This window comes from Palaemon carinicauda, chromosome 19 (assembly GCF_036898095.1).
Source record: "Palaemon carinicauda isolate YSFRI2023 chromosome 19, ASM3689809v2, whole genome shotgun sequence".
NCBI lineage: Eukaryota > Metazoa > Arthropoda > Malacostraca > Decapoda > Palaemonidae > Palaemon > Palaemon carinicauda.
In genome coordinates, this window is record NC_090743.1 from 18254000 (window position 1) to 18276499 (window position 22500).

Sequence of the window (22500 nt, forward strand, 5' to 3'; positions counted from 1 at the left end):
GCTCGGCTTAACCGCCCGGCCAAAGTGATGGGCTCGGCTTAACCGCCCGGCCAAAGTGATGGGGCTCGGCTTAACCGCCCGGCCAAAGTGATGAGGCTCGGCTTAACCGCCCGGCCAAAGTGATGGGGCTCGGCTTAACCGCCCGGCCAAAGTGATGGGGCTCGGCTTAACCGCCCGGCCAAAGTGATGGGGCTCGGCTTAACCGCCCGGCCAAAGTGATGGGCTCGGCTTAACCGCCCGGCCAAGTGATGAGGCTCGGCTTAACCGCCCGGCCAAAGTGATGAGGCTCGGCTTAACCGCCCGGCCAAAGTGATGAGGCTCGGCTTAACCGCCCGGCCAAAGTGATGAGGCTCGGCTTAACCGCCCGGCCAAAGTGATGAGGCTCGGCTTAACCGCCCGGCCAGTGATGAGGCTCGGCTTAACCGCCCGGCCAAAGTGATGAGGCTCGGCTTAACCGCCCGGCCAAAGTGATGAGGCTCGGCTTAACCGCCCGGCCAAAGTGATGAGGCTCGGCTTAACCGCCCGGCCAAAGTGATGAGGCTCGGCTTAACCGCCCGGCCAAAGTGATGAGGCTCGGCTTAACCGCCCGGCCAAAGTGATGAGGCTCGGCTTAACCGCCCGGCCAAAGTGATGAGGCTCGGCTTAACCGCCCGGCCAAAGTGATGGGCTCGGCTTAACCGCCCGGCCAAAGTGATGAGGCTCGGCTTAACCGCCCGGCCAAAGTGATGGGGCTCGGCTTAACCGCCCGGCCAAAGTGATGGGGCTCGGCTTAACCGCCCGGCCAAAGTGATGGGGCTCGGCTTAACCGCCCGGCCAAAGTGATGGGGCTCGGCTTAACCGCCCGGCCAAAGTGATGGGGCTCGGCTTAACCGCCCGGCCAAAGTGATGGGGCTCGGCTTAACCGCCCGGCCAAAGTGATGGGGCTCGGCTTAACCGCCCGGCCAAAGTGATGGGGCTCGGCTTAACCGCCCGGCCAAAGTGATGGGGCTCGGCTTAACCGCCCGGCCAAAGTGATGGGGCTCGGCTTAACCGCCCGGCCAAAGTGATGGGGCTCGGCTTAACCGCCCGGCCAAAGTGATGGGGCTCGGCTTAACCGCCCGGCCAAAAGTGATGGGGCTCGGCTTAACCGCCCGGCCAAAGTGATGGGGCTCGGCTTAACCGCCCGGCCAAAGTGATGGGCTCGGCTTAACCGCCCGGCCAAAGTGATGAGGCTCGGCTTAACCGCCCGGCCAAAGTGATGAGGCTCGGCTTAACCGCCCGGCCAAAGTGATGAGGCTCGGCTTAACCGCCCGGCCAAAGTGATGAGGCTCGGCTTAACCGCCCGGCCAAAGTGATGAGGCTCGGCTTAACCGCCCGGCCAAAGTGATGGGGCTCGGCTTAACCGCCCGGCCAAAGTGATGGGGCTCGGCTTAACCGCCCGGCCAAAGTGATGGGGCTCGGCTTAACCGCCCGGCCAAAGTGATGGGGCTCGGCTTAACCGCCCGGCCAAAGTGATGGGGCTCGGCTTAACCGCCCGGCCAAAGTGATGGGGCTCGGCTTAACCGCCCGGCCAAAGTGATGGGGCTCGGCTTAACCGCCCGGCCAAAGTGATGGGGCTCGGCTTAACCGCCCGGCCAAAGTGATGGGGCTCGGCTTAACCGCCCGGCCAAAGTGATGGGGCTCGGCTTAACCGCCCGGCCAAAGTGATGGGGCTCGGCTTAACCGCCCGGCCAAAGTGATGGGGCTCGGCTTAACCGCCCGGCCAAAGTGATGGGGCTCGGCTTAACTGCCCGGCCAAAGTGATGGGGCTCGGCTTAACTGCCCGGCCAAAGTGATGGGGCTCGGCTTAACCGCCCGGCCAAAGTGATGGGGCTCGGGTTAACTGCCCGGCAAATTGGTGGGGGCTCGGCTTAACCGCCCGGCCAGAATGATGAGGCTCGGCTTAACCGCCCGGCCAAAAGTGATGAGGCTCGGCTTAACCGCCCGGCCAAAGTGATGGGGCTCGGCTTAACCGCCCTGCCAAAGTGATGGGGCTCGGCTTAACCGCCTGGCCAAAGTGATGAGGCTCGGCTTAACCGCCCGGCCAAAGTGATGGGGCTCGGCTTAACCACCCGGCCAAAGTGATAGGGCTCGGCTTAACCGCCCGTCCAAGTGATAGGGCTCGGCTTAACCGCCCGTCCAAGTGATGGGGCTCGGCTTAACCGCCAGGCCAAAGTGATGAGGCTTGGCTTAACCGCCCGGGCAAGTGATGGGGCTCGGCTTAACCGCCCGGCCAAAAGTGATGGGGCTCGGCTTAACCGCCCGGCCAAAAGTGATGGGGCTCGGCTTAACCGCCCGGCCAAAAGTGATGGGGCTCGGCTTAACCGCCCGGCCAAAAGTGATGGGGCTCGGCTTAACCGCCCAGCCAAAAGTGATGGGGCTCGGCTTAACCGCCCGGCCAAAAGTGATGGGGCTCGGCTTAACCGCCCGGCCAAAAGTGATGGGGCTCGGCTTAACCGCCCGGCCAAAGTGATGGGGCTCGGCTTAACCGCCCGGCCAAAGTGATGGGGCTCGGCTTAACCGCCCGGCCAAAGTGATGGGGCTCGGCTTAACCGCCCGGCCAAGTGATGGGGCTCGGCTTAACCGCCCGGCCAAGTGATGGGGCTCGGCTTAACCGCCCGGCCAAAGTGATGGGGCTCGGCTTAACCGCCCGGCCAAAGTGATGGGGCTCGGCTTAACCGCCCGGCCAAAGTGATGGGGCTCGGCTTAACCGCCCGGCCAAAGTGATGGGGCTCGGCTTAACCGCCCGGCCAAAGTGATGAGGGCTCGGCTTAACCGCCCGGCCAAGTGATGGGGCTCGGCTTAACCGCCCGGCCAAGTGATGGGGCTCGGCTTAACCGCCCGGCCAAAGTGATGAGGCTCGGCTTAACCGCCCGGCCAAAGTGATGAGGCTCGGCTTAACCGCCCGGCCAGTGATGAGGCTCGGCTTAACCGCCCGGCCAAAGTGATGGGCTCGGCTTAACCGCCCGGCCAGTGATGAGGCTCGGCTTAACCGCCCGGCCAGTGATGAGGCTCGGCTTAACCGCCCGGCCAGTGATGAGGCTCGGCTTAACCGCCCGGCCAGTGATGAGGCTCGGCTTAACCGCCCGGCCGCAGTGATGAGGCTCGGCTTAACCGCCCGGCCGCAGTGATGAGGCTCGGCTTAACCGCCCGGCCGCATGATGAGGCTCGGCTTAACCGCCCGGCCGCAGTGATGAGGCTCGGCTTAACCGCCCGGCCGCAGTGATGAGGCAAAGTGATGGGGCTCGGCTTAACCGCCCGGCCAAAGTGATGGGGCTCGGCTTAACCGCCCGGCCAAAAGTGATGGGGCTCGGCTTAACCGCCCGGCCAAAAGTGATGGGGCTCGGCTTAACCGCCCGGCCAAAGTGATGGGGCTCGGCTTAACCGCCCGGCCAAAGTGATGGGGCTCGGCTTAACCGCCCGGCCAAAGTGATGGGGCTCGGCTTAACCGCCCGGCCAAGTGATGGGGCTCGGCTTAACCGCCCGGCCAAGTGATGGGGCTCGGCTTAACCGCCCGGCCAAAGTGATGGGGCTCGGCTTAACCGCCCGGCCAAAGTGATGGGGCTCGGCTTAACCGCCCGGCCAAAGTGATGGGGCTCGGCTTAACCGCCCGGCCAAAAGTGATGGGGCTCGGCTTAACCGCCCGGCCAAAAGTGATGGGGCTCGGCTTAACCGCCCGGCCAAGTGATGGGGCTCGGCTTAACCGCCCGGCCAAGTGATGAGGCTCGGCTTAACCGCCCGGCCAAAGTGATGAGGCTCGGCTTAACCGCCCGGCCAGAAGTGATGAGGCTCGGCTTAACCGCCCGGCCGCAGTGATGAGGCTCGGCTTAACCGCCCGGCCAGAAGTGATGAGGCTCGGCTTAACCGCCCGGCCAAAGTGATGAGGCTCGGCTTAACCGCCCGGCCAAAGTGATGAGGCTCGGCTTAACCGCCCGGCCAAAGTGATGAGGCTCGGCTTAACCGCCCGGCCGCAGTGATGAGGCTCGGCTTAACCGCCCGGCCGCAGTGATGAGGCTCGGCTTAACCGCCCGGCCGCAGTGATGAGGCTCGGCTTAACCGCCCGGCCAAAGTGATGAGGCTCGGCTTAACCGCCCGGCCAAAGTGATGAGGCTCGGCTTAACCGCCCGGCCAAAGTGATGAGGCTCGGCTTAACCGCCCGGCCAAAGTGATGAGGCTCGGCTTAACCGCCCGGCCAAAGTGATGAGGCTCGGCTTAACCGCCCGGCCAAAGTGATGAGGCTCGGCTTAACCGCCCGGCCAAAGTGATGAGGCTCGGCTTGACCGCCCGGCCAAAGTGATGAGGCTCGGCTTGACCGCCCGGCCAAAGTGATGAGGCTCGGCTTGACCGCCCGGCCAAAATGATGGGGCTCGGCTTGACCGCCCGGCCAAAGTGATGGGGCTCGGCTTGACCGCCCGGCCAAAGTGATGGGGCTCGGCTTGACCGCCCGGCCAAAGTGATGGGGCTCGGCTTAACCGCCCGGCCAAAGTGATGGGGCTCGGCTTAACCGCCCGGCCAAAGTGATGGGGCTCGGCTTAACCGCCCGGCCAAAGTGATGGGGCTCGGCTTAACCGCCCGGCCAAAGTGATGGGGCTCGGCTTAACCGCCCGGCCAAAGTGATGGGGCTCGGCTTAACCGCCCGGCCAAAGTGATGGGGCTCGGCTTAACCGCCCGGCCAAATGATGGGGCTCGGCTTAACCGCCCGGCCAAAGTGATGAGGCTCGGCTTAACCGCCCGGCCAAAGTGATGGGGCTCGGCTTAACCGCCCGGCCAAAGTGATGGGGCTCGGCTTAACCGCCCGGCCAAAGTGATGAGGCTCGGCTTAACCGCCCGGCCAAAGTGATGAGGCTCGGCTTAACCGCCCGGCCAAAGTGATGAGGCTCGGCTTAACCGCCCGGCCAAAGTGATGGGCTCGGCTTAACCGCCCGGCCAAAGTGATGAGGCTCGGCTTAACCGCCCGGCCAAAGTGATGGGGCTCGGCTTAACCGCCCGGCCAAAGTGATGGGGCTCGGCTTAACCGCCCGGCCAAAGTGATGGGGCTCGGCTTAACCGCCCGGCCAAAGTGATGGGGCTCGGCTTAACCGCCCGGCCAAAGTGATGGGGCTCGGCTTGACCGCCCGGCCAAAGTGATGGGGCTCGGCTTGAACCGCCCGGCCAAAGTGATGGGGCTCGGCTTAACCGCCCGGCCAAAGTGATGGGGCTCGGCTTAACCGCCCGGCCAAAGTGATGGGGCTCGGCTTAACCGCCCGGCCAAAGTGATGGGGCTCGGCTTAACCGCCCGGCCAAAGTGATGGGGCTCGGCTTAACCGCCCGGCCAAAGTGATGGGGCTCGGCTTAACCGCCCGGCCAAAGTGATGGGGCTCGGCTTAACCGCCCGGCCAAAGTGATGGGGCTCGGCTTAACCGCCCGGCCAAAGTGATGGGGCTCGGCTTAACCGCCCGGCCAAATGATGGGCTCGGCTTAACCGCCCGGCCAAAGTGATGAGGCTCGGCTTAACCGCCCGGCCAAAGTGATGAGGCTCGGCTTAACCGCCCGGCCAAAGTGATGGGGCTCGGCTTAACCGCCCGGCCAAAGTGATGAGGCTCGGCTTAACCGCCCGGCCAAAGTGATGAGGCTCGGCTTAACCGCCCGGCCAAAGTGATGGGGCTCGGCTTAACCGCCCGGCCAAAGTGATGGGGCTCGGCTTAACCGCCCGGCCAAAGTGATGAGGGCTCGGCTTAACCGCCCGGCCAAAGTGATGGGGCTCGGCTTAACCGCCCGGCCAAAGTGATGGGGCTCGGCTTAACCGCCCGGCCAAAGTGATGGGGCTCGGCTTAACCGCCCGGCCAAAGTGATGGGGCTCGGCTTAACCGCCCGGCCAAAGTGATGGGGCTCGGCTTAACCGCCCGGCCAAAGTGATGGGGCTCGGCTTAACCGCCCGGCCAAAGTGATGGGGCTCGGCTTAACCGCCCGGCCAAAGTGATGGGGCTCGGCTTAACCGCCCGGCCAAAGTGATGGGGCTCGGCTTAACCGCCCGGCCAAAGTGATGGGGCTCGGCTTAACCGCCCGGCCAAAGTGATGGGGCTCGGCTTAACCGCCCGGCCAAAGTGATGGGGCTCGGCTTAACCGCCCGGCCAAAGTGATGGGGCTCGGCTTAACCGCCCGGCCAAATGATGGGGCTCGGCTTAACCGCCCGGCCAAAGTGATGAGGCTCGGCTTAACCGCCCGGCCAAAGTGATGGGGCTCGGCTTAACCGCCCGGCCAAAGTGATGGGGCTCGGCTTAACCGCCCGGCCAAAGTGATGGGGCTCGGCTTAACCGCCCGGCCAAAGTGATGGGGCTCGGCTTAACCGCCCGGCCAAAGTGATGGGGCTCGGCTTAACCGCCCGGCCAAAGTGATAGGGCTCGGCTTAACCGCCCGGCCAAGTGATGGGGCTCGGCTTAACCGCCCGGCCAAAGTGATGAGGCTCGGCTTAACCGCCCGGCCAAAGTGATGGGCTCGGCTTAACCGCCCGGCCAAAGTGATGGGGCTCGGCTTAACCGCCCGGCCAAAAGTGATGGGGCTCGGCTTAACCGCCCGGCCAAAAGTGATGGGGCTCGGCTTAACCGCCCGGCCAAAAGTGATGGGGCTCGGCTTAACCGCCCGGCCAAAAGTGATGGGGCTCGGCTTAACCGCCCGGCCAAAAGTGATGGGGCTCGGCTTAACCGCCCGGCCAAAAGTGATGGGGCTCGGCTTAACCGCCCGGCCAAAGTGATGGGGCTCGGCTTAACCGCCCGGCCAAAGTGATGGGGCTCGGCTTAACCGCCCGGCCAAAGTGATGGGGCTCGGCTTAACCGCCCGGCCAAGTGATGGGGCTCGGCTTAACCGCCCGGCCAAGTGATGGGGCTCGGCTTAACCGCCCGGCCAAAGTGATGGGGCTCGGCTTAACCGCCCGGCCAAAGTGATGGGGCTCGGCTTAACCGCCCGGCCAAAGTGATGGGGCTCGGCTTAACCGCCCGGCCAAAGTGATGGGGCTCGGCTTAACCGCCCGGCCAAAAGTGATGGGGCTCGGCTTAACCGCCCGGCCAAAGTGATGGGGCTCGGCTTAACCGCCCGGCCAAGTGATGGGGCTCGGCTTAACCGCCCGGCCAAAGTGATGGGGCTCGGCTTAACCGCCCGGCCAAAGTGATGAGGCTCGGCTTAACCGCCCGGCCAAGTGATGGGCTCGGCTTAACCGCCCGGCCAAAGTGATGAGGCTCGGCTTAACCGCCCGGCCAAGTGATGGGCTCGGCTTAACCGCCCGGCCAGTGATGAGGCTCGGCTTAACCGCCCGGCCGCAGTGATGAGGCTCGGCTTAACCGCCCGGCCGCAGTGATGAGGCTCGGCTTAACCGCCCGGCCGCAGTGATGAGGCTCGGCTTAACCGCCCGGCCGCAGTGATGAGGCTCGGCTTAACCGCCCGGCCGCATGATGAGGCTCGGCTTAACCGCCCGGCCGCAGTGATGAGGCTCGGCTTAACCGCCCGGCCGCAGTGATGAGGCTGATGGGGCTCGGCTTAACCGCCCGGCCAAAGTGATGGGGCTCGGCTTAACCGCCCGGCCAAAGTGATGGGGCTCGGCTTAACCGCCCGGCCAAAAGTGATGGGGCTCGGCTTAACCGCCCGGCCAAAAGTGATGGGGCTCGGCTTAACCGCCCGGCCAAAGTGATGGGGCTCGGCTTAACCGCCCGGCCAAAGTGATGGGGCTCGGCTTAACCGCCCGGCCAAAGTGATGGGGCTCGGCTTAACCGCCCGGCCAAGTGATGGGGCTCGGCTTAACCGCCCGGCCAAAGTGATGGGGCTCGGCTTAACCGCCCGGCCAAAGTGATGGGGCTCGGCTTAACCGCCCGGCCAAAGTGATGGGGCTCGGCTTAACCGCCCGGCCAAAGTGATGGGGCTCGGCTTAACCGCCCGGCCAAAGTGATGGGGCTCGGCTTAACCGCCCGGCCAAAGTGATGGGGCTCGGCTTAACCGCCCGGCCAAGTGATGAGGCTCGGCTTAACCGCCCGGCCAAAGTGATGAGGCTCGGCTTAACCGCCCGGCCAAAGTGATGAGGCTCGGCTTAACCGCCCGGCCAGTGATGAGGCTCGGCTTAACCGCCCGGCCAGAAGTGATGAGGCTCGGCTTAACCGCCCGGCCAAAGTGATGAGGCTCGGCTTAACCGCCCGGCCAAAGTGATGAGGCTCGGCTTAACCGCCCGGCCAAAGTGATGAGGCTCGGCTTAACCGCCCGGCCAAAGTGATGAGGCTCGGCTTAACCGCCCGGCCGCAGTGATGAGGCTCGGCTTAACCGCCCGGCCAGTGATGAGGCTCGGCTTAACCGCCCGGCCAAAGTGATGAGGCTCGGCTTAACCGCCCGGCCAAAGTGATGAGGCTCGGCTTAACCGCCCGGCCAAAGTGATGAGGCTCGGCTTAACCGCCCGGCCAAAGTGATGAGGCTCGGCTTAACCGCCCGGCCAAAGTGATGAGGCTCGGCTTAACCGCCCGGCCAAAGTGATGAGGCTCGGCTTAACCGCCCGGCCAAAGTGATGAGGCTCGGCTTAACCGCCCGGCCAAAGTGATGAGGCTCGGCTTACCGCCCGGCCAAAGTGATGAGGCTCGGCTTAACCGCCCGGCCAAAGTGATGGGGCTCGGCTTAACCGCCCGGCCAAAGTGATGGGGCTCGGCTTAACCGCCCGGCCAAAGTGATGGGGCTCGGCTTGACCGCCCGGCCAAAGTGATGGGGCTCGGCTTAACCGCCCGGCCAAAGTGATGGGGCTCGGCTTAACCGCCCGGCCAAAGTGATGGGGCTCGGCTTAACCGCCCGGCCAAAGTGATGGGGCTCGGCTTAACCGCCCGGCCAAAGTGATGGGGCTCGGCTTAACCGCCCGGCCAAAGTGATGGGGCTCGGCTTAACCGCCCGGCCAAAGTGATGGGGCTCGGCTTAACCGCCCGGCCAAAGTGATGGGGCTCGGCTTAACCGCCCGGCCAAAAGTGATGAGGCTCGGCTTAACCGCCCGGCCAAAGTGATGGGGCTCGGCTTAACCGCCCGGCCAAAGTGATGGGGCTCGGCTTAACCGCCCGGCCAAAGTGATGAGGCTCGGCTTAACCGCCCGGCCAAAGTGATGAGGCTCGGCTTAACCGCCCGGCCAAAGTGATGAGGCTCGGCTTAACCGCCCGGCCAAAGTGATGGGGCTCGGCTTAACCGCCCGGCCAAAGTGATGAGGCTCGGCTTAACCGCCCGGCCAAAGTGATGGGGCTCGGCTTAACCGCCCGGCCAAAGTGATGGGGCTCGGCTTAACCGCCCGGCCAAAGTGATGGGGCTCGGCTTAACCGCCCGGCCAAAGTGATGAGGATCGGCTTAACCGCCCGGCCAAAATGATGGGGCTCGGCTTGACCGCCCGGCCAAAGTGATGGAGGCTCGGCTTGACCGCCCGGCCAAAGTGATGGGGCTCGGCTTAACCGCCCGGCCAAAGTGATGGGGCTCGGCTCAACCGCCCGGCCAAAGTGATGGGGCTCGGCTTAACCGCCCGGCCAAAGTGATGGGGCTCGGCTTAACCGCCCGGCCAAAGTGATGGGGCTCGGCTTAACCGCCCGGCCAAAGTGATGGGGCTCGGCTTAACCGCCCGGCCAAAGTGATGGGGCTCGGCTTAACTGCCCGGCCAAAGTGATGGGGCTCGGCTTAACTGCCCGGCCAAAGTGATGGGGCTCGGCTTAACCGCCCGGCCAAAGTGATGGGGCTCGGCTTAACCGCCCGGCCAAATGATGGGGGCTCGGCTTAACCGCCCGGCCAGAATGATGAGGCTCGGCTTAACCGCCCGGCCAAAAGTGATGAGGCTCGGCTTAACCGCCCGGCCAAAGTGATGGGGCTCGGCTTAACCGCCCGGCCAAAGTGATGGGGCTCGGCTTAACCGCCCGGCCAAAGTGATGAGGCTCGGCTTAACCGCCCGGCCAAAGTGATGGGGCTCGGCTTAACCGCCCGGCCAAAGTGATAGGGCTCGGCTTAACCGCCCGTCCAAGTGATAGGGCTCGGCTTAACCGCCCGGCCAAGTGATGGGGCTCGGCTTAACCGCCCGGCCAAAGTGATGAGGCTCGGCTTAACCGCCCGGGCAAGTGATGGGGCTCGGCTTAACCGCCCGGCCAAAAGTGATGGGGCTCGGCTTAACCGCCCGGCCAAAAGTGATGGGGCTCGGCTTAACCGCCCGGCCAAAAGTGATGGGGCTCGGCTTAACCGCCCGGCCAAAAGTGATGGGGCTCGGCTTAACCGCCCGGCCAAAAGTGATGGGGCTCGGCTTAACCGCCCGGCCAAAAGTGATGGGGCTCGGCTTAACCGCCCGGCCAAAAGTGATGGGGCTCGGCTTAACCGCCCGGCCAAAGTGATGGGGCTCGGCTTAACCGCCCGGCCAAAGTGATGGGGCTCGGCTTAACCGCCCGGCCAAAGTGATGGGGCTCGGCTTAACCGCCCGGCCAAGTGATGGGGCTCGGCTTAACCGCCCGGCCAAGTGATGGGGCTCGGCTTAACGCCCGGCCAAAGTGATGGGGCTCGGCTTAACCGCCCGGCCAAAGTGATGGGGCTCGGCTTAACCGCCCGGCCAAAGTGATGGGGCTCGGCTTAACCGCCCGGCCAAAAGTGATGGGGCTCGGCTTAACCGCCCGGCCAAAAGTGATGGGGCTCGGCTTAACCGCCCGGCCAAGTGATGGGGCTCGGCTTAACCGCCCGGCCAAGTGATGGGGCTCGGCTTAACCGCCCGGCCAAAGTGATGAGGCTCGGCTTAACCGCCCGGCCAAAGTGATGAGGCTCGGCTTAACCGCCCGGCCAGTGATGAGGCTCGGCTTAACCGCCCGGCCAGAAGTGATGAGGCTCGGCTTAACCGCCCGGCCGCAGTGATGAGGCTCGGCTTAACCGCCCGGCCGCAGTGATGAGGCTCGGCTTAACCGCCCGGCCGCAGTGATGAGGCTCGGCTTAACCGCCCGGCCGCAGTGATGAGGCTCGGCTTAACCGCCCGGCCGCAGTGATGAGGCTCGGCTTAACCGCCCGGCCGCAGTGATGAGGCTCGGCTTAACCGCCCGGCCGCATGATGAGGCTCGGCTTAACCGCCCGGCCGCAGTGATGAGGCTCGGCTTAACCGCCCGGCCGCAGTGATGAGGCAAAGTGATGGGGCTCGGCTTAACCGCCCGGCCAAAAGTGATGGGGCTCGGCTTAACCGCCCGGCCAAAAGTGATGGGGCTCGGCTTAACCGCCCGGCCAAAAGTGATGGGGCTCGGCTTAACCGCCCGGCCAAAAGTGATGGGGCTCGGCTTAACCGCCCGGCCAAAGTGATGGGGCTCGGCTTAACCGCCCGGCCAAAGTGATGGGGCTCGGCTTAACCGCCCGGCCAAGTGATGGGGCTCGGCTTAACCGCCCGGCCAAGTGATGGGGCTCGGCTTAAACGCCCGGCCAAAGTGATGGGGCTCGGCTTAACCGCCCGGCCAAAGTGATGGGGCTCGGCTTAACCGCCCGGCCAAAGTGATGGGGCTCGGCTTAACCGCCCGGCCAAAAGTGATGGGGCTCGGCTTAACCGCCCGGCCAAAAGTGATGGGGCTCGGCTTAACCGCCCGGCCAAGTGATGGGGCTCGGCTTAACCGCCCGGCCAAGTGATGAGGCTCGGCTTAACCGCCCGGCCAAAGTGATGAGGCTCGGCTTAACCGCCCGGCCAGAAGTGATGAGGCTCGGCTTAACCGCCCGGCCGCAGTGATGAGGCTCGGCTTAACCGCCCGGCCAGAAGTGATGAGGCTCGGCTTAACCGCCCGGCCAAAGTGATGAGGCTCGGCTTAACCGCCCGGCCAAAGTGATGAGGCTCGGCTTAACCGCCCGGCCAAAGTGATGAGGCTCGGCTTAACCGCCCGGCCGCAGTGATGAGGCTCGGCTTAACCGCCCGGCCGCAGTGATGAGGCTCGGCTTAACCGCCCGGCCGCAGTGATGAGGCTCGGCTTAACCGCCCGGCCAAAGTGATGAGGCTCGGCTTAACCGCCCGGCCAAAGTGATGAGGCTCGGCTTAACCGCCCGGCCAAAGTGATGAGGCTCGGCTTAACCGCCCGGCCAAAGTGATGAGGCTCGGCTTAACCGCCCGGCCAAGTGATGAGGCTCGGCTTGACCGCCCGGCCAAAGTGATGAGGCTCGGCTTGACCGCCCGGCCAAAGTGATGAGGCTCGGCTTGACCGCCCGGCCAAAGTGATGAGGCTCGGCTTGACCGCCCGGCCAAAGTGATGAGGCTCGGCTTGACCGCCCGGCCAAAATGATGGGGCTCGGCTTGACCGCCCGGCCAAAGTGATGGGGCTCGGCTTGACCGCCCGGCCAAAGTGATGGGGCTCGGCTTGACCGCCCGGCCAAAGTGATGGGGCTCGGCTTAACCGCCCGGCCAAAGTGAAGGGGCTCGGCTTAACCGCCCGGCCAAAGTGATGGGGCTCGGCTTAACCGCCCGGCCAAAGTGATGGGGCTCGGCTTAACCGCCCGGCCAAAAGTGATGGGGCTCGGCTTAACCGCCCGGCCAAAGTGATGGGGCTCGGCTTAACCGCCCGGCCAAAGTGATGGGGCTCGGCTTAACCGCCCGGCCAAATTGATGGGAGCTCGGCTTAACCGCCCGGCCAAAGTGATGAGGCTCGGCTTAACCGCCCGGCCAAAGTGATGGGGCTCGGCTTAACCGCCCGGCCAAAGTGATGAGGCTCGGCTTAACCGCCCGGCCAAAGTGATGAGGCTCGGCTTAACCGCCCGGCCAAAGTGATGAGGCTCGGCTTAACCGCCCGGCCAAAGTGATGAGGCTCGGCTTAACCGCCCGGCCAAAGTGATGGGGCTCGGCTTAACCGCCCGGCCAAAGTGATGAGGCTCGGCTTAACCGCCCGGCCAAAGTGATGGGGCTCGGCTTAACCGCCCGGCCAAAGTGATGGGGCTCGGCTTAACCGCCCGGCCAAAGTGATGGGGCTCGGCTTAACCGCCCGGCCAAAGTGATGAGGCTCGGCTTAACCGCCCGGCCAAAGTGATGAGGCTCGGCTTAACCGCCCGGCCAAAGTGATGGGGCTCGGCTTAACCGCCCGGCCAAAGTGATGGGGCTCGGCTTAACCGCCCGGCCAAAGTGATGGGGCTCGGCTTAACCGCCCGGCCAAAGTGATGGGGCTCGGCTTAACCGCCCGGCCAAAGTGATGGGGCTCGGCTTAACCGCCCGGCCAAAGTGATGGGGCTCGGCTTAACCGCCCGGCCAAAGTGATGGGGCTCGGCTTAACCGCCCGGCCAAAAGTGATGGGGCTCGGCTTAACCGCCCGGCCAAAGTGATGGGGCTCGGCTTAACCGCCCGGCCAAAGTGATGGGCTCGGCTTAACCGCCAGATGAGCTCGGCTTAACCGCCCGGCCAAAGTGATGAGGCTCGGCTTAACCGCCAGATGAGACTCGGCTTAACCGCCCGGCCAAAGTGATGAGGCTCGGCTTAACCGCCAGATGAGACTCGGCTTAACCGCCCGGCCAAAGTGATGAGGCTCGGCTTAACCGCCCGGCCAAATGATGCTCGGCTTAACCGCCCGGCCAAATGTGCTCGGCTTAACTGCCCGGCCAAATGATTGCTCGGCTTAACCGCCCGGCCAAATGTTGCTCGGCTTAACTGCCCGGCCAAATGATGCTGGGCTTAACTGCCAGGCCAAATAATGCTCGGCTAAACTGACCGGGCAAATGATGCTTGGCGTAACGACCCAGCCAAATAATGCTCGGCTTGACTGCCCGGCCAAATGTTGCTCGGCTTAACTGCCCGGCCAAATGATGCTCGGCTTAACTGCCCGGCCAAATGATGCTTGGCTAAACTGACCGGGCAAATGATGCTTGGCTTAACTACCCAGCCAAATAATGCTCGGCTTGACTGCCCGGCCAAAATTTTGCTCGGCTTAACTGCCCGGCCAAATAATGCTCGGCTTAACTGCCCGGCCAAATGATGCTCGGCTTAACTGCCCGGCCAAATGATGCTCGGCTTAACTACCCGGCCAAATGATGCTCGGCTTAACTGCCCGGCCAAATGGCGGCCAAATGTTGCTCGGCTTAACTGCCCGGCCAAATGATGCTTGGCTTAACTGCCCGGCCAAATGATGCTTGGCTAAACTGACCGCGCAAATGATGCTCGGCTTAACTACCCAGTCAAATAATGCTCGGCTTGACTGCTCGGCTTAATTGCACGACCAAATAATGCTTGGCTTAACTCAGTGTTTCCCAACCCTGGGGTAAATTACCCCAGTGGGGTAATGGACCCGTATTTTTGGGGTAATCAAGATGTTCTGAAATTGAGTTATTCACATTCCCATAATTATTGCCATAATTCATACACAATTCTCCATTAAAATGGAAAAGTTTACATTTGTTTTGGATCCTTAACTATAAGCAGCCAATAGCGGGCTACATCAGGTGGCTGCCAAAAAACATCCGATGTTACCGGGTATATGTTCAATGGGGTAATTGATTAGTTGCAAATAAAATTTTGGGGTAATCATTTAAAAAAGGTTCGGAAACACTAGCTTAACTGCTTGGCCAAATGATGCTCGGCTTAACTGCCCGACCAGATGATGCTTGGCTTAACTGCCCGGCCAAATAATGCTCTGCTAAACTGACCGGCCAAAAAATGCTCGGCTTAACTGCCCAGCCAAATAATGCTCGGCTTAACCACCCAGCTATATAATGCTTGTCTTAACTGCCCAGCCAAATAATGCTCAGTTTAACTGTCCAACCAATTAGTGCTCGGCTTAACTGCCCAGCCAAATGCTTGGCTTAACTGTCTGGCGAAATAATTCTTGGTTAAATTGCCCGGCTTGAATGTCATCGGACACGATAGACTACTTACAGACTAGTTGGAGTAAGGAAAGTTGGCCAAAACCTATTTCCCTATAAAGGGGTACCTCTGGCACGGCGTAAAAACCCGTAAGTTTAAAGCCCAGAATACTGAAATAGGTTTCGAGTTGCTTCTCTTCTCCGACCTAGTCAACTGTCATCAATTATCAAAAGATATTCATGATGTACTGATTAATTTTGAATTGTTTAGATGATTAAAAAAAAAAGAAAAAAAAGAGGAAGGAAGGAAGGAAGGAGGGTCATGGGAACCAAGCCTGCAAACATTGAAGTAGGCAAAACCCACCTGATGAGCCCTTTGGTCAGGGCGAAACCCTTAGGCATCGACCACACCGGGAGCGACTAGCGGCAAGGTTAGAGGCAAGAGGTTCCAGCGGCAAATTGAAACGTATGGTATCGTATGCGGGTGGCCACATTGGAGGCGCGAGAAGCCTCCAACCACTGCAGCTGCCACCAAGCTAAGTTTCCTGTTTTAAAAAACCGCGGCGGTTTCGAGCGTCTTCAATCAATATTACACCATTTATCATCGGTTCCTGAAGGGGCACACGTTCAGTTCTTCGTTTTTAGCCATGGCTAATCAACAATTTATTAGGAAGATGTTTCGGAGAGCAAAAATAAGTTAAATAAATGGAAGATATGGCAATCAACGGCAAATGGATGGTAATAAAATAGTGGGTAGGCCTATGCCTTATTGTGCTTTGCAACCTATTTAATCACCATTATATATATATATATATATATATATATATATATATATATATATATATATATATATATATATATATATATGTATATATATATATATATATATATATATATATATATATATATATATATATATATATATATATATAACACAAAAAATCTAAGAGGGAGTAGAGAAATTTCACATGTAAAAAAAAAAACAATATATCTTATGTAAATACTAGTTAATTCTGGAATAAAAGGAACAATGATTTTTCATGAACTTTATCATATTTGAAGTAATTATAATGGCTGGTAAGAGAGAGAATGAGGTTCTCTATAGTTGTCTATATATATATATATATATATTATATATATATATATATATATATATATATATATATTTATATATATATATATATATATATATATATATATAATATCGGGTTTAGATAAGTAAATTTTTACCACAGAATCAAACTCAAAATGAATTATAAAGGATAAATGTTTAGATTATGCACAAATAAGCTAGGATTCTAACATTATAAAATAGTAATAATAATAATAATAATAATAGTAATGGCTGCATCGGCAGAGTTTATTTTCTTATCCAATTCTTCTATTTTCCGGATAATTCTCTCCTCTAGAGGGCTGCAATCAGCCAGCAGACTTGAAAAATTCATCAGTCAGGTGAATGACAAAATCGGGAAGACTTTTCAATTATATTCTCACAAAATACAAGTAAAACTTTTTGGTACAAAATAGTAAAAACTACGACGCATTTCGAGGATAAATCCTTCCTCGTCTTCAGGTAGAGAGTGAGGTGGATGCTGCAGTCGGGTGGTATATATACCCAGGATCAGGATTACAGGTGAGGGGGCTCGAATTTTCATTGGTTTTCATTGGTTGATCGGAGCTGGTATGGTATGGTGTCTGGTGTACGACGATCTCGGCCGGGAATACCAGTCTGTGACATCATCGGGGGACCTGAATTTTGATTGGCTGAGGCGCACTCTGAGCTGGCTCAGAGCGCGCCTCAGCCAATCAAAATTCAGGTCCCCCGATGTCACAGACTGGTATTCCCGGCCGAGATCGTCGTACACCAGACACCATACCATACCAGCTCCGATCAACCAATGAAAACCAATGAAAATTCGAGCCCCCTCACCTGTAATCCTGATCCTGGGTATATATACCACCCGACTGCAGCATCCACCTCACTCTCTACCTGAAGACGAGGAAGGATTTATCCTCGAAATGCGTCGTAGTTTTTACTATTTTGTACCAAAAAGTTTTACTTGTATTTTGTGAGAATATAATTGAAAAGTCTTCCCGATTTTGTCATTCACCTGACTGATGAATTTTTCAAGTCTGCTGGCTGATTGCAGCGCTCTAGAGAAGAGAATTATCCGGAAAATTGAAAAATTGGATAAGAAAATAAACTCTGCCGATGCAGCCATTACTTTTAACTCAACCTGCCTAAAAGAGGGTCTCCTACTACAATAATAATAATAATAATAATATCTGGAAGTAGGGGAATCTCTGAGTATCTGGATTCACCGACTCCTTCCAACATCTTTCTTCATCTGTCAACAAAGGTTGAAGGGGGAGGAGCTTTGCCCCGGAATATACCTCCAATCCTCTCCTAGTTTTCGAGTGTTGGAAGGGGCCTATAAGAACTTCCAACAAAACATGCCTAGAACCTATCGTTCAACCGTTCTTTTGAAGAACGACATTGTCAAAACGAAACGTGCTAACTGTATTGGGGGCTAATGGCTTGGAGTGAAGAGAGCCCCCGGTCGAGTTGCTGTCCAGTCGATCTGTGTGTGTGTGTGTCTTTGTCACCCACTCCTTGGTCTCTGTGTGTGTGTGTGTCTTTGTCATACACTCCTTGGTCTGTGTGTGTGTGTCTTTGTCATCCACTCCTTCCTTTATCTATTACTGTCCCTCTCTTTTTTTTCCATACTTGATTCTTTAGTTTCGCTGAATGACGGTTTTGCTTCAATAAATCATGACATGGTGCCTTTTTTTTGGAAGTAGCCACTCGTAGGGGTTCATTTAGCAGCACCTCTCATCAACAGGATACCTGCAATGCACCTGTAATGCAATTAAGAATTTTGATCAGTTAAGGCACTCGGTATTAAGCAAGAGACTGAATGAAATACGTAAGGCTAACGAAAGATTTTTTTTTTTTTTAAGAAATATTGTAATATGTTATGGAATTGCGTCTACCTTCGAGTAATATTTTTTTTCTATATTTATGTGCTATTACTAAAACCGTAATAATTTTCGGAATGTTACTTTGAAATATTTCTGAAACATGTATCATTACTTGAGTCTCTCCTACAATACAGTATTCTACGTTTTCTATCGTCTCACGAGAGAAAATAATGTAGCGCAGATCAGTCATTTTTAGATACGGTCTAAATTTATTGATAAATATATTTGTATATCTGAAAAGACCTCTTAACTCTTTTACAACCTTTTCGATTCGCTTATCCCGAGTAGATTGTAGATTAATCTACACGCATAGTCCTCCATATCATCGAAGAATTATAAGGAATGCGAATGAAGTTAAACGGTAGCACAGTAGTACGGTAGTAATCTAATTGTGCTACAGAAAGGAAGTTTGTGAAAGATGGTTGACCACAAAAAAGAGATAGAGTTTTAAGTAATAGTTCGGCAGCCTTTAGCCTCGCCACTGAGGGCGAGTAGACTTATTCGTTGGGAGTCGATGCAGCTTGCCTTTAAAGGTTTAAAGGCCACTCATGAATGGCAGGGTCAATAGACACTGACATTGCCCTATCGAGCAGACCATACGATGCAGACTGACCATATACACATATGATCAGCGCCCAAGCCCCCTTTCCACCCAAGATAGGACCAAGGAGGGCCAGGCAATGACTGCTAATGACTCAGCAGATAGACCTATAGGCTCCCCCAAACCCCCACCCTTAGTTCATAAGGATAGTGAGGTTGCGTTCACCAGTCAGGGACGTTACCACATCGGCCACCACAAATATCTTCGTTTGATTGGCCTTGATTTTAGTGCTGCCTTTGACCGTGTTAATCCTGAGGCCTTTCTTTTCAAAATCAAATAATTGATAGTAGTTGGTTATTTGATCAACATCGTTGTTGAGTTTTCACGTAAAATATTGCAAAGAGTAGTTTTTAATGAGCAAGATAATAAGTATAGGAATGTGATATCTGGTGTTCCTCAGGGTGGTGTCTTGGCTCATTACTTTTCATACTATTATTATTATTATTATTATTATTATTATTATTAGCTAAGCTACAACCCTAGTTAGAAAAGCATGATGCTATAAGCCCAAGGGCTCCAACAGGGAAAATAGCCCAGCGAGGAAAGGAAATAAGGAAATAAATAAACGATATAAGAAGTAATGAAAAATTAAATAATTTAAAAACGTTAACAACGTAAAACAGAGATTTGATATATAAACTACAAAAGGGCTTATGTAAGCTTGTCCAACATAAAAACGTTTGCTGCGAGATTCAACTTTTGAAGGACGAAACAATATGAAATTATCGTTCAAATCAGTTGAAAAAAAACTTAATTATTTGGGATCTTTTCACGTATAATAATAATAATAATAATAATAATAATAATAATAATAATAATAATAATAAACTTGTTCTTAAGTCTAAAGAGGAGGAGGTGTGACTTGGAGCTTGAAGGAGGGACTTAAAGGTGATGGTTTGCTGTTATTTAAGGTTAAGGGGTGTTGGGGTGACTTAGAGCTTAAAGGGTGATTGGGTGGCCTAGAAATTCAAGGGGGTGATGGGGTGATTTTATTCTAAGGTTAAAAGGGCGGTAGGGTGACTTGGAGCATAAAGGGGTGATTATGGTGACTTAGAAATTCAAGGGGGTGACCTAGAGCTTGATGGGGGTGATTTTATTCTGAGGATGAAGGGGGTGTTGGGGTGACTTGAAGCTTAAGGGGTGATTGGGGCGACCTAGTAATTCAAGGAGGTGATCTAGAGCTTAAAGGGGGTGATGGGGTGATTTTATTCTAAGGTTGAAGGGGTGCTAGGGTGACTTAGAGCTTAAGGGGTGATTGTAGTGACCTGGAACTTCAAGGGGTGATGTAGAGCTTTAAGGGAGTGATGGGGTGATAGCCAAATCTTGCATTAACCAGTCAGTATGACACATCTTCCACTGTGTGTACCCTCTTACTTGAGGGTACACTCGGGAATGCTATTCTATCTTATTTCTCTTCCTCTTTTTTTTTTGTATAGTATATATATAAAAATGTAATTTAATGTTGTTAATGCTCTTAAAATATTTTATTTTGATTGCATATTACTTCTCTTGTAGTTTATTTATTTCCTTATTTCCTTTCCTCACTGGGCTATATTTCCCTGCTGGGGCCCTTGGCCTTAAAGCATCTTGCTTTTCCAACTAGGGTTATAGCGTGGCTTGTAATAATAATAATAATAATAATAATAATAATAATAATAATAATAATAATAACAGGTCATGCCTTGCAATACCTCGTTAGTATGCCACGCTTTACATTAAGTACTTTCCTTTCCTCACTGGGCTATTTACCCTTGCACTTTACATCCAGTATGCCACATGTAGCACTTACCAATCCAATGGCTATTTTATCTCAGACCGAGTAATTTAATTATATAATTCATCCCTTATTCATATTTTCTTTCATGTCTCGAATTGACATGTAGTTTATCTTATCAGTATATATAAAAATACGTAAGACAATTTTTAATTCTCGTGAAATGGATGTAACTGGGAGCTCGAATATGGGTAGATTGTTAGCGTGTTATAATATGAGTGCTTATCTTTTAAATTAAATGTAGTTTTATATGGAATGCATTACGAACATTTTTGAAAAATTCGGTAATGCAAAACTGTTGTTTGTAGATTTTATATATTAATGTAATAAGTGAAACTCAAAAAGTGTAGCTTCTTTAACTGATTTAATACGATAGTTATTATTATTATTATTATTATTGTTATTATTAGCTAGGCTATAACCGTAGTTGGAAAAGCTGGATGCTATAATCCCAAGGGCTCCCAACAAGGAAAATAGCCCAGTGAGGAAAGAAAAAAAATGAAATAAACCACAGGAGAAGTAATATACAAATAAAAGTAAAATATCTAAAGAACAGTAACAACTTTAAGATAAATCTTTTATATATAAACTATAAAAACTAAAAAAAAAAGCAAGAGGAAGAGATATAAGATAAAATAGTGTAGCTGAGTGTACCCTCAAGCAAGTTAATCTGTGGGTATAAACTACCATTTGCCTGTGTTGTAAAATTTTCGGTATTTTCCGTATTCCCATCTTTCTATTTCCACTTATTCAACCTTACATTGGGAATATATTATTTACATTATTAATTTATTATCCATCTATATAATTTTTCTTATGATGGCGCCCCACGGTAAATTTAGATATAATTTTCTTTAAAGGTTAAAATGTTTAAACTATCGGTTACCGATTGTTAAAACTGTTCGTCTTCTAGCCAATAGAAAACGCATTAACGATGTCATAACCAATAAGAAAAGCCATTGTGAAAGAGACGTTATATTGGAGGCCTGTGATTGGTCAAGAAAAATTATCTTCTCAAATAAGGTTTCTTCAGAGCTGATTTTTACAGCCGGCTTTCTTTAGCCCTTGCGAAGTCGTCTCGTTCTGACGTGTGAAGGTTGGTCTTGTGGTTTTAAATTTTCGTTTTGATTTTATTCATTTGTAAGAGGTTTTGTTAGTTCTGAATTTATATGGTATTCAATTTTATAGGATCCGCGCTTTAAATTTTGAGTTTTTTTATTTCGATATTTTGATTTGTCTATTGAGGAAATTATGCAGGAACTGCTGATATTGGGTTTCAGTATTTTGTATAGGTAGAATTTTATTTCGTAATTATAGAGCAAGTATTTTTCGGTTTTTATGTAGATAAAAAGGCATGTGTGTTTAAAACTAATTTTTTTTTTCTGTAAACCAATTTACGCGAGATTTACTGTTTGGTGATGTTTTATCAAGCAGATTACCTTAGTTTCCATGTGGTTTTAAGCGGTGCTCTGAAAACCTTTTCGAGTTGCGCAAGCGTTAGCCTAATTTTCATAGCTGGGTTTTATCGAGCATGTTACTTTGAACTTTAGTTGCAATTTGATACTAAAGTTATTCTATTAGATATTGAAATGTTACCTCGCTAGTTTTGTTCGAATTTATTTTTATTACTTCCGCCAACGAAATTGGTAGGAGGTTGTTTTCGCCGTTTGTTGGTTTCTGTGAACAACTCCCTGGCCACAATTTCTCTTAAATAGTGAAGTTTTCGGGGATTAATTACCGAGACGTGGAAGCGATTCAAATTTTGAGATCAAAGGTCAAGGTCGAGTAAAAGGTCGACCGAATTAACCCTAACCTTTCTTAACCTCGAGTTTGAACACGGTTGCCACACACTTCAAATACGCTAACGGACTAAATTAATTCAGGGAAAGACATGCTTATTTAGAGATGAGTTGCAGTGGCGGAGGTCTGCAAAACTTTTCTAGCTCGTGCTATGTAATGCAAGTCTTCCAACGATAGTCATAATTATGCCATCGCTCCTAGTTTTAACGAGCCATGTCCCTTTACGGCGGAGTAAGTGGTTAATTGCCACACAATACATGGTATGATTTCTTTTTTATATATATATAAAACCTAAATATTGATTTAATAAATTTATTAACTGTTATATGAAGAAACGCGATACCGCTCGTATATTTACTATATTTACAATACCACCCAACTGATGTCAGTAGAGCGTAAAACTATTTCTTGCCAGTTGTACCGTTAAACAAGCCAATGGGTATCTCTCTCAAGTGAATCTTAGACAATGTTCCTTTTTAAAGCTAACATTTTCTGTTGTGCGTTATTAAAGCTGCTTTTCAAACTAATGCGACTGAATTTTAACTAAGAATATCAACTCGGAAGAGGATTCTCGAATATT

At 54.0% G+C, this 22500-nt stretch overlaps 1 protein-coding gene and 1 long non-coding RNA gene across 4 annotated transcripts in view; one reads left to right on the forward strand and one right to left on the reverse strand.

The window, feature by feature from the left end:
- The window catches only part of LOC137658497 (adhesive plaque matrix protein-like), a 1563467-nt gene that overhangs the window by 466981 nt on the left and 1073986 nt on the right, over positions 1-22500 (reverse strand). The window lies entirely within an intron of this gene.
- The window catches only part of LOC137658489 (uncharacterized), a 38619-nt gene continuing 37210 nt past the window's right edge, over positions 21092-22500 (forward strand). For both annotated transcript variants that reach the window (XR_011047341.1, XR_011047340.1), the window contains exon 1: positions 21092-21216. This is a non-coding gene — a long non-coding RNA (uncharacterized lncRNA). The remainder of the gene's footprint in view (positions 21217-22500) is intronic.